The following is a 12,643-nucleotide window of genomic DNA, read 5'->3' as shown; positions in this document are numbered from 1 at the left end:
GTTTGTGTGCTATCAACTCTTAGAGAAATTTTTTGTGGCCAGGTACATGCACAATATTAAAATATATTCTCTGGATAGATTTCTGGTACCAACCAAGATAGAGTATGCCTGCTAGATGCTTTCTCTTTCACTCATAACAGTTAAAAATTCTGGACAAAATACTAAAATCTGACAACTCTGTAAAGTAAATAATGGGAAGAAGATTGAGAAGAGAATTCAAATTCAAAAACTACTAGTAGGGCAATGGTGAGTTTACTGATTTTGTTTTTTTTTTCCCTCGGGTATCTTCTGGTATAGACTTAAGAATGGGCCAGGTCAGGGAACTGTGCAACAGACTTGCTTTCTCAAAGCTAAAGCTTTGAGATAAACCTCCTTTCCCAGCTATAGGACAGAGAAGTAAGACCCCCTGTGAGTCAGAGAGTGTATATGTGTGGAGCAGGGGGAATCTCAATGTATTTTTCCATCTCTCTTTGTTTTCTGACTCTGCCCCAAGGTTAGCTTTGTAGCAGCAGAGGTGCAAGCCCCTAAAACCCTGAAAAAAGCCATCTTTCTGAATAGAGAAATTCAGGAAAATGGGCCTCTGTTGTAGAGTGTGGAAGAAATTCATACTTTTATTTTGTCTTTTCTTTCACTGCTTCTCCCTAAGCTGTATCCAGTTACACAGAACTGTACAACAATGTAGGAAACAACAATTTAAGAGAAACCATCTTTCTGGCCAGGGGGACCTGGAAAAGGTGCCCCAGGGGAGCCAGACAATATGAGGGAAAATCCTAAAAAGAGAACTGAAGAAGGGAATTCCCAGGCTCACCCCTAAACAGCATGCACAGAACACATCCAAAAAAATCACAGCAAAGGCTTGGAGAATTCATCATGAACCAGCTCCAGAGTGCCACACTAATCCCTGACTAGCTCACATAGTTCAGTAAAGCCTCTAAAACCTGAACTGACATTGGAACCGCCACCCACAGAAGGCAAAATGGAACTCATGGTCTGAATCCAGCTGGGTTAATTGGTAAACAAAAATTCACTTTCTTCAGAGGATTTTAATAGGATGCAAATTCTCAGAACACATTATTCAAAATGCTGAAAATACAATCCAAAATTGCTCCACATACAAATAACCAGGAAAATTGGACCAGCTTTCCAGTAAAGGAGTTCACATAAATACTACAATAATTTTAAAACAATTTTGTTAGTATCACCAGAAACTGAAAACAATACAACCCCTGAACTGGGGAATAGATAAATAAATTGTGGTACATCCATGTAATGAAATACCACTCAGCAATAAAAAGAAATGACTATTGATAAATATGAGAAATTGATGAAGCTCAAATGTATTATGCTAAGAGAAAGACTCCAAAGGCTATGTACCATATAATTCCCTATATAGTACCCTCCGGAAAAGACAAAACTATGAGGATAGAGAACTAATCAGTGGTTGTCAGACATTAAAAGGGAGGGAAGTGTTTAAATACAAAGTATAGTATCAGGTAATTTTTTTCTGGAGTGATAGAACTGTATCTTGATTGTGGTGGTGTTTATACTACAGTATGCATATGTCAAAATTCATATTTTACACTAAAAAGAACAAATTTTACTCTATGTGAATTTTTTAACTTTAAATATTCCATGAGTTTTTGAAAATAATTTGTTTCCCTGTTTGTTGGATATAGTGTTTTATATGCATCCTAATTTTGGATATATGTAATCTATAGTTTTCTGGAAAGGTTATAATAAGGTCTTCCACTACAATTGGTAATTTGTCCATTTCAGCTTTTAATACTATTAATATTTGCTTTATGCATTTTTGAGGCATTATATGTTTTTCAATATACACATTCAGGTATGTTGTATCTTTCTAGAGAATTATGATATCCTGTCATTGTAAGTCCTTTTTTCATTCAAAGTTTATTTTGCCTTTTACTAATATTGCAAAAATGAATTTAGTTATGTTCATCTTTGCCTGCATATGTTTTTCCATTTCACTATTTTCTGTATCATCTTTTTGAGGTATATTTCTCATAAACAACATATAAATGGATTTTTAAAATCCAATTTGATACTACCTATCTTTTAAGAAGTAAATTTATATTTAAATCTAAATTAAGTTAAATTTAGTAGTTTAGCATTTATTATATTACTCTCTGTTTTGATTTGTTTTTATGATCTTATTTTAATTTTTATTTTATTTCCCCTGCCGTTTGTTTACTTATATTCTTCCTCTTTCCTTTATTAAAAGAGAATTTTGTTGGTTTGGTTTGGTTTTATGCTATATTGCTCTCTTTATAGTGTTTATCCTTAAATATTTAACATTCATCCTTGACCTAACAGAGTGAAAGTTTTGTCAGTATCTCTGTCTCCTTCCAGAAAATCAAAGGATTTGAGAAAGCTTGAACTCCAATCATTTATCTCTGATTACCATGCAGTCTAAGCCCCACTTTTTGAGGCACTCAAAATTAAGTCATCACTATTATTTTTATTAGTGCTTTTGGCATTCGTTGCTTATTTAAATTCATCTATAGGTAAATTTCTTCACAAACATGCTAATCCACATGTCAATCAATTTCTTTGATTCTTGCATCCTGTTCTTCAGTATTCCCTATCCTTTTTTTTTATTGAAGTATAGTTGATTTACAATGTTCTTCAGTTTCTGATGCAAGCAAAGTGATTCAGTTATATATGTGTGTGTGTGTGTGTGTGTGTGTGTGTGTATACTTTTTCATATTCTTTTCCATTGTGGTATACTATAGGATATTGAATATAATTCCCTGTGCTGTACAGTAATACCTTATTGTTTATCTATTTTATATATAGTAGTTTGTATCTACTGTTCCAAAACTTCTAATTTATCCCTCCCCCACCCCCTTTCCCCTCTGGTAACCATAAGTTTGTTTTCTATGTGTATGAGTCCAAAACTCATGGTTTGTTAAATAAATTCATTTGTATCATATTTTAGATTCCACATATGAGTGATATCAGATGGTAATTGTCTTTCTCTGTCTGACTTACTTCATTTAATATGATAATCTCTAGGTCCATTCATGTTGCTGCAAATAGCATTATTTCATTCTTTTTATGGCTGAGTAGTAGTCCATTGTATATATATACCACACCTCCTTTTTCCAGTCATCTGTTGTTGGACATTTAGGTTTCTTCCATGTCTTGGCAATGGTAAACAGTGCTGCTATGAACATTGGGGTGCATGTGTCTTTCTGAATTAGAGTTCCCTCTGGATATATGCCTCGGAGTGGGATTGCTGGATCATATGATAAGTCTATTTTTAGTTTTTGAAGAAACCTCCATACTGTTCTCCATAATGGCTGCACCAATTTACATTCCCACCAAAAGTGTAAGAGGGTTCTCTTTTCGTCACACCCTCTCCAGCATTTGTTTTTTGTAGCCTTTTTAATGATGGCCATTCTGACCAATGTAGGGTGATACCTCATTGTAGTTTTGATTTGCATTTCTCTGAAAATGAGTGGTGTTGAGCATCTTTTTATGTGCCTATTGGCCAACTATATGTCTTCTTTGGAGAAATGTCTGTTTAGGTCTTCTGCTCATTTTTTGATTGGGTTGGGTTTTTTTTGTTATTGAGTTGTATGACCTGTTTGTACCTGTCCTTCTTTTTAAAGTGCACTATTTGATGTTTTATTTAGTGGCTCTGAGTAAGAATTCTCTTAGTCATAATTTTTCTGAATATGTTATTTTATTCATACTCTTCTATAATAAATTTTATTTGATCTTGGGTACCAGAAATGAATTCTAAACCTCATATTTGAAGCAAAAGTACTAAACACAACAAATCTAAATGCACTGATTTTCTAGTTATTGATGTCACCCACCCTTGAAAGGATTGCTGAAAGGCAATTTTCCTGAAAAACCAATACAACCATTCCTTATTCAATATAAGAGGAGGTTTAGGAGAATGGAAGGTGGAGTTTTGTGAGATGCCCAGTTCATGAAGGAAGTTTTATTTCTCCTCATGTACCACTCCATGTGGAAGAAACATGTTATTTTCCCTCCCTAAAGCCAGGAAAAGAAGAAACAAACAAAAAAAATCACTAGAACAAATTGGGGTTATCCAAACCACTTATTTTCCTCTAAGTAAGGAGATTGTATCACTCATATAAACTTATCCAAGCCATTTGTTTGGCCAGGAGAGAGCCTGGTGTTGCTGGGATATAGAAACAGGGATGGGAATAATCATGCTAAAGGAAGAGGTGTCAATGAAGCAATACTTGCACCATTTATCTTCACAGGGAGGGAGGGAGTTTCTCAGAGTATTCTAAAGCCTTCAGCTGCCTTACAGTATATATGAATATTTATATGAACCTTATGAACTATATCAAGAGCTAAAGAGAAAAAAAAAAGTTAGAACCAAAGCCAGATTTCCACATCATAGACAATTTAAAGGAAAGACACTTCCAGGACTCTCTGAAGAACCAATTAATGGTCTATTTGTATAGTTGCAGCTGTAGAAACTGGAAAGTTGTCAGTCTCAGCCAGAGATGTACAAATAGAGATGTCCAGAATCCCAATCGAGAGAATTATTAAAAATTAAATTGTCATATTCCAGTGAGTTGTTGCTTCTCTATAAACCAATAAAGCCTAAATAACATTTTCATTATTGGGAAGGTGTAGAAATACAAGTTTCTATTTTTGTTTCTGCCAGTTAATTGCTTAATTTAGATTTGTTTCCCATGTAGAAAGTCAGTATCAAAGTCTGTCATTGGATTGGGTTTTCAGTTTCTCTAAGATAACTTTGTTTTTCTTCTTAACCATTATTCATAATAAAAAGAACCAGCATTCCCTACTACTTCCTTAGAATGGTGGCAAAATTTAGGTAACCCTGTTTCAGAGATAAGATTAACCTCAGGAAGTTCTGTCTGTTGAAGCCCTCCCTTCAAATCCCCATTTAGATGCCAAAATTCCCACCTTCAGTCTTTAAGGCCCATATACTATTTCAGCCTCCCTGCTTATAGATTCCCATGACCTCACCTCCTTCTTATGGCCCTAACTTGAAAACTTCTCCTCATTTCTGCTACTTGAGTAATTTCTTTCTTTGAGTTAATTACATATTGGGGGAGAAAAGGGTTATAGCCTTTTTGATAGTGTTTGATCAAAATGCCAAGTGTCAAAGTATGACTTTTATCAGTTAGTTCCCTATAGCATCCTTATGGAGGGCAAAGCCAGTATATTTAAATAAATTTATATCTACTCATTTAACTTTTATTAACGATCTGAATTGACATTGTCTAAATGCTTTCAAATTTTAAGCCTCTGCTATGATACGAATGTTTGTGTCACTCCAGAATTCATATGTTGCAATCCTAATACCCAATGTGATGGTATTAAGAGGTGGGGCCTTTGGAAGGTGATTAGGTCATGAGGACGGAGTCATCATGAATGGATTAGTGCTCTTATTAAGGAAACTCCACCTCTTCTAAAAGAGATCCCTGGTCCCCTTCCACCATGTGAGGATACAATGAGAAGTCTGTGATCCTGAAGAGGGCCCTCACCCAACCGTGCTGGCATCTGATCTTGAACAGCCAGCCTCTAGAACTGTGAGAAATAGATTTCCATTATTTATAAGCCGCCAGTGTAGGGTACTTTGTACTAGCAGCCCAAACTGACTAAGACAAGCTCTGTAACCAATTTTCTTAAATCAGATATCTATGATGCAAAATCCCACTTTGGTGTTAAATGAATTTTGTTAATAAAATTAAAATATCACTTATAATCTTGTAAATATACACATTCATGTACACATACACATGAGTTAAATAATAACCTGTTACAAATACACCCTGGTTGTCTCCATGACTAGATCCCTGTTCTCTTGCTAACTTTCATTGACTTTCTGAAAATATCAATAGTAGCTAAAGCCATGTTCTGAATAAGCAGGTTCTGCTATTCCACCACCGGACTCCTCCCAAATTGAGTTTGGCAGGAGTCGTTCTGAAATCAACACAGAAAGTCACAGAAGAACAAATTGGGGTCATCTAACTCATTCCACATGTGACTTAAAGTGCACTTGAACCCACATTTCCAGAGGGGGAATTTAGTGATAAAGTACTGCAGATCAACTAATGTCACTTATTTCAGTTTCTTTTAAACTTTGAGTCGGAAAGGAGACAGTGGAGAGAGAAGAGAAAGAGGAATGAGTATTTTTAAATAGAACATTTCCAAATTGCTGAAAATAATTGTTTTTATATCATAAATTTGAAAATACTTTTAAAGGAAAGGATCATACAATCCATAAGCTATACTAAGTCATCTTTTTACAAATATTTTAAAACATACTTCTAAAATAAAAAGTAGTATTTGATATATTAAAATCCTTTTTTTGATATTCCATTTCTGAGTTCAAAACAGTACACACCCCAAGAAGTCTAAAGCTAAAGTATTAATAACTCAAACTTATTTATCCTTCCTTCTTTAGATAAAGCTTCATATTCTTAAATTTTAGACAATTGTGTTGTTAGAAAACTATGGTTTTAATTATATCTATATTACACAAAAATATTGTAATGAAAAGTAAAATATGCAATTAATCACAGATACAGTTTGTCTATTAACATCACATCAAAAATACAGGTACTATCAAACATTTTTACCTCAGACTCAAGAGACTGTTGATATCAGCTCTTTGCTTCATATAAGTTATTTGGGGACATAAAAATCCAGAGGAGAACAGAGAATGTTCTTCTCTGTGTTTGCTGCACTACAAAACCACTTGTGTTAAAGAGGAGGGATGAGCTTTTGCTGTTGAATTTGCTGCCACTAAAAACATTAGTAGAACAATCAATTCTATTTGTCCATTCTGGTCTTTGCTTAAACTCTTTTCCTCATGTTTCCTTTTCTCATCTTTAACCCTGTGGTCTCCTGATTCTATGATGAGTACTTCTTTTCCAGCCTTTTTGTCCTCTATATCTCTTCCTACTGAATCAGTTATTTTGAAGGCTAGCATCATGGTGTTGCACTAATAATCTCTTTTCCAACAGATTCCTCTTCTTTTAAAGAAAAGCACTTCCACTGAAAGACTAATAGTGGATGTGAAAGTGCCACTCCAGCTATGCTTGGGGTGAGGCTGACTAAATTATTGTTCACTTATGGTGTATGTGTAGTACTCTTTTAATGAAACTATGTTTTATAAGTCCCTAAAAATAAAATCCTCCAAGAATGATCAAAATATTTTTATAACAATTTGTAATGGATCCCTGTGAAGAGATTGTAGGTACATATTAATAATACATTCATCTTAGCTTCACTATGATGATCTCTGAAGAGACATTGTAAATGCTTTTTATTGATGGGCTAATAAGCAACAGTATGTAATGCTGGGAGCAGAGATCAATCAGATGCAGGAGCAGACATGCTTTTCTAGAGAAGTGCCATTAATGACTGCTCACCATATTCCAGGCTCTTAGCTAAATACATTATACACATTACTGCACCTCATCCTTCCAAACAATCTTGCAACTCTGAATATTTTTATCAAGATTTAGTAGCTGAGGAAACAGAACTCCAGATAGGTTAGGTAATTTTTCCGTGATTACATTAGCAGTAAATGAAGATTCAAACACAGGTCTGTCTGTCTCCGAAGACAGGACACTTGACTGCCAGGCAAATCACCTATCAGCTGGAAAACAGAGAACTAAATCCCTTATATAAGAGGAGAAAGAAAAAGAAGCTTTGTGAATCTAGATCACCCTGAAAATAGAAAACCTGAAAAATAACCCAAAAGTCCCAAGAATCCTATAGAAGTAATGTATCATTAAATTCTTGGCCAATGGCAAAAATAATTTGTACATAAAGCTGAAACATGAATAAAAATTAGAATTATTCATAAAAATGTACAGCTTTTATTTAAAATGTTCTTCCTATATAATAAAATGATCACATTTCTCCTTTTCTAATTCAAAAGCAACATTTATTCTCATATTAAAGAAGAAAAATTGGAAGGTTTACTAAGTGTTCAGGACTTTAAACTCCAGTAAGGAACAGGCTTCCATTCATTCCTTGTACAAGATTTCAAAATTAGTTAGGAATTTTATATGTAACTCTTAAATTTCTAACTGTAAAGTATGTAGAACTGCTGATCAAATGTTACAGTTAATTTTACATTGTCCTGTATTTTAGTGTGGTTTTAAGAGAAGTAATATAACAATGTTACTAAGACAGAATTGCAAAATGTCCATGGGTGTTACTAACATATCAAAAAAAGGACAGATTTATTATGGTGTAAAATATACAAACTAGTGAGAAGGAACATTTCCTATATATATTTATTTAACCAGAATCTAAGGGAGTCCTTATTTGTGCCTTATTGAGATTGAAATCATCCAGGGAACCTCAGAGTAACAATAGAAAGAATGGGACTCTTCCTTTAAAGATAATTTTCTCCCACCAGGAAATTAAATGTTTCTCCTGGCAGCAAGTAAAGTACACAGGGGAATGTAGGCTCACACGTATACCCCTTCAAAGCTAATCAGAACCCGGGGTTACCCAAGGTTCAGACTAAACGGCGGGGGCGGGGGGAGGCATGCTCACTCCTAGATATGATTTGAGCATAGAAGCCACTGCAGAAGTATTAGCTAAAACGCTTGTTCTTCTAGTAAGGTTTTATGAAAGAATTAAATGCAGTTAAACTGTTAGCACCTTCACATAACTAAAGGAAGGGAAAGAACTAGCGCCTGCCTTCAAGAGGGCCCAGGTTATATTTTGTGTGCTCAGAGTTGCAGTGTGTGGAGGGATGCATTTGACCCACAGAACATCAAAGTATGTGTTATAGGGAATCCTCTGTAAGTGCTCATGTTGGCAAAGGCAGTTTTGTTCAGAGGAATGAGCAGTGAATTCGGGATCAGACAATCAGTGAGCAAACATGGGGTCAGTCACTAGTTGCTATGACAACTTATGAATGTTCTGTCACATTTGTGGGCCTCAGTTTATTCAACTGTAAAAATTGAGACAATAATAAAATCTGGCTTACAAGATTGCTGTGAGAACCGAATGAAATAATACATGTGAGAGGGTTCCATATATTTTCTACTTCTATGCAAATGTATAACAGTATTATCAGTCATATCTGTAAGTCAGAAAGGGCCGTAGCTAAAATTTAGCCACAGGGACACATGGACTCTAAAAGGATGCACTTTACAGAACATGAATGCCCCTGTCTCCTTGGGGTCAGCACTGGGTAAATAAATGTCTCTGGTCTAGAATCCTGTGAAACTCCAGGCATAAGCCCATGTGAGTGAGACTGGCACTAGAGAGACATCTAGTGTTTAAAATAACGGAAGACTGGATTTGGAGATTGAAATAATTTTGTTAAAGAAAGAAATAGTCTCTGTCCAGATAAAGCTGTACAAAAATTAAACATTATAGCATTGTAACGATGTTCCTATATCATTACAGATCCTCCAGAGTGTGAAAATTTTCATTTGAATTTTCAATTCAAAAATAGATATTTTTAAGGAGAGTCAGGAGTCAAGGAAGGTAACTCCAAGAATTTCCCTTTTAAGACAGTTACCACCTAACAGGGTAGCGTTTGGTGCAAAAGGGAGAGCAGATGGGTCTGAGGATAAATGAAGAGCCGAGGGAGATTTTGTTAGGTAGACATCAGTGAAGGAAAAATAATTAGGGGCTCCCTCTGGGGAGAAGATGAAAAGAGGCTGTGGGAGAAGCCCTGACAAGAAGATTCTCCATTGCTAGTAGTAATGCACCCTGCTGAGTATGCAGTTTTTTGACCATTATTTAATTAGTCCCACATGTTGAGTAATACGTCAAGAGTAATTCAGTTTACATTCTAGATAAGACAATAAGTAATAAATAGAATAAATAAGTAAAATGTATGGCATATTAAAAGGAAATAATTGGAATAAAATAGAATAAAAAATATGGAAAAAATAAGAAGTAGAATAGAAGACATAGGGTATGCCTGGCAAGAGGGAAAAGGGAACGCAATTTTTGCTAAGGTAACAATGTAACTGATCTCTCCCACCAAAAAATGAAAAATGAGAATGTGACTGGGGACATTTTTAAGGCAAATGTTAGTTCTTTCCCATTCCACTGTAAGTAAAATTTGACAGTCATAGTTTTATGTTAGCTCATTCAAGTTTTTGGCTGGCATAAATTAAGTAGTTGAAGCAATCATATTTTTGTGTAATTTCTTAGTTTTCTGTATCTTAAAGGTCTCATTTAATATTTCTCTAATTGCTGTTGTTTCAATTTATAAACTTATCAAAGTTCCCTGCCACCACAAAGATTCCATAAATGATTTTTGATAATAATAGTAACAATAAACACAAAACTTATTCCTTTTATTTACATGTTTAGAGTCTATAAATATGTCTCTAAGTAGATGAATAAAATATAATATTAATTAGCTTTTTTCCCCCTAAATTCTAAGAATCACGAAACTCTAGTAATATCAAGTAGAAGGGGTACTCTTGTCCCCAAGATGGAAATAATTTTTTTAAGGAAATGTATGGTAAAAATGGAATGCAAATTAATTTTGGCATTTACAAAACTCTTAGAAACATTTGTTGAAAACATGTTGTTGTTCTTTTTAGTATTTTATTGAGGTATAGTTGATGTAACATATAAATTTCAGGGGTACAACACAGTGATTCACATTTTATAAGGCCATTTATAGTTATTATAAAATATGGGCTACTTTCCCTGTGTTGTGCTATATATCCTCATAGCTTATTTATCTTATACTTAGAAGTTTGTACCTCTTAATCCCCTACCCCTGTCTTGTCCCCCCCACCCTCTTCCCTCTCCCCACTGGTAACTACTAGTTTTCTCTGTACCTTTGAGTCTGCTTCTTTTTTGTTATATTCACTAGTTGGTTTTATTTTTTAGCTTCTTCCACAGATAAGTGATATCATACAGTATTTTTCTTTCTCTGTCTGACAGTTCACTTAGCATAATGCCCTCCAAGTCGATCCATGTTGTTGCAAATGGCAAAATTTCATTCTTTTTTATGGTTGAGTGGTATTCCATTGTGTGTATGTGTGTGTATACACCATATATCACATCTCCTTTATCCATTCATCTGTTGATGGACACTTAGGTTGCTTACATATTTTGGCAATTTTAAATAATGCTGCTGTGAATATTAGGGTGCATGTATCTTTTTGAGTTAGTGTTTTTGGAAAACATGTTACTGTTTTTAGCATCCAAATACTGAATGAGTAAGATGTGATATATTTAAGGGACATATATACGTTATTATACATACCAAAACAGGCAACTATTTTTCAGGAGTTTAATGCTGGTGATTACTCCCTGAAATTCTTCTAAATAGTAACATAATCTCTCTTTTTTTGTTTAGTTTGTCCCCATTATAAATGAGAGTTTTCTTCCTCATGTTGTTATTTATTTTGCATCATTATCTTTTTGTAAATGTATATCATATGTTATTCTTTAATAGTTCTCTTAACTCTCAAAACCTAACAATACATATAATTATGTTCTGCTACATAATCTGGTGTTAAATTTTCATTTTGCAGTAAACTTGTGCTTTCATAATTCTACAATAATTTCCAGGATATTTAAATTCCAGTACTTAAAATATCTGTACCCAACATTTTTTGTAACTAAAATCTGTCAAATATGTTATTTTTCCTTTTATTATGATATTATTGGTATACCTCTTGTAAACATTAGAGTTTTCTCCCCCAGATATCTATATGCATATTCTCTACATAACCATAAAAACAAACAAACAAACAAACAAACTTTGGTATGCACAGAAGTTCATATAGCAACATATTTTTTTCCATTATTATAGAAGTCATATTTCTTGGTTCACAAATCTTTGCATATATTCTTATTTTTTATCATTACAGAAGTCATATTTCTTGATTCAAAAATCTTTGCATATAGTCTTATATTGCTTGTTTCCTTCTAGTCTCTGGTCATGTAATAGTAATATTTAAGATTCAAAATCACAGTGAGAAGTGCCTCACTGATGAGAGAAGAATTGAACTCCTTGCTCACTTTTCATTTTGTCTTTATTGACAATTATCATCAAACATTTCAGTTCTTTTCAATCAACGAAGAAACTTTCTTATAATTTCAAATTCTTCAGCAAACACACACACACAAATGTAGAACAGAACTTGTTGGAATAGAAAGGTTATATGAAAGTCTTTTTTATTCAGATTATTTTCATTACTTATTCTGAAAGAGGAGGTTGATCTCTAAAGATAATTAGTCCCTGTTGAGTTGAAATGTTACGTATAGAAATTCATACCTTGTTTAAAATGTGAATATCACTGAAATAGTGATCTTTCTAAAATCTTGTTACTGTGAGAGATTTTGTTAAGATTTTACTCACTTTGCTATACAAGACTGAGATATTATAGAAGATAATTCATTTCTTAAGTGTCATCCACATAATATCCATCTATAACATTGCATTTTTTAAAAAGGTATAACATTGCAGAACTGAAGCCAGCAAGTTATCACAAATGTGCTTTGGAACCGTCCCTGTCTTCATAGCAGAGTCTATCCAAATCCTTGTATAAATTTTCTCTGGCTGGTCCTATATATTGGAATCCCACAGAATGGTATAGAGACTTTCTTAAGGCAAACTAGTGGACAGGAAGCATCTGCCTGTAGTCATGAA

The sequence above is a fragment of the Camelus bactrianus genome, chromosome 5 (genome assembly GCF_048773025.1).
Source record: "Camelus bactrianus isolate YW-2024 breed Bactrian camel chromosome 5, ASM4877302v1, whole genome shotgun sequence".
In the NCBI taxonomy this organism is placed as follows: domain Eukaryota; kingdom Metazoa; phylum Chordata; class Mammalia; order Artiodactyla; family Camelidae; genus Camelus; species Camelus bactrianus.
The sequence above is the reverse complement of the archived record's forward strand: the minus strand, read 5'-3'. Positions refer to the sequence as shown.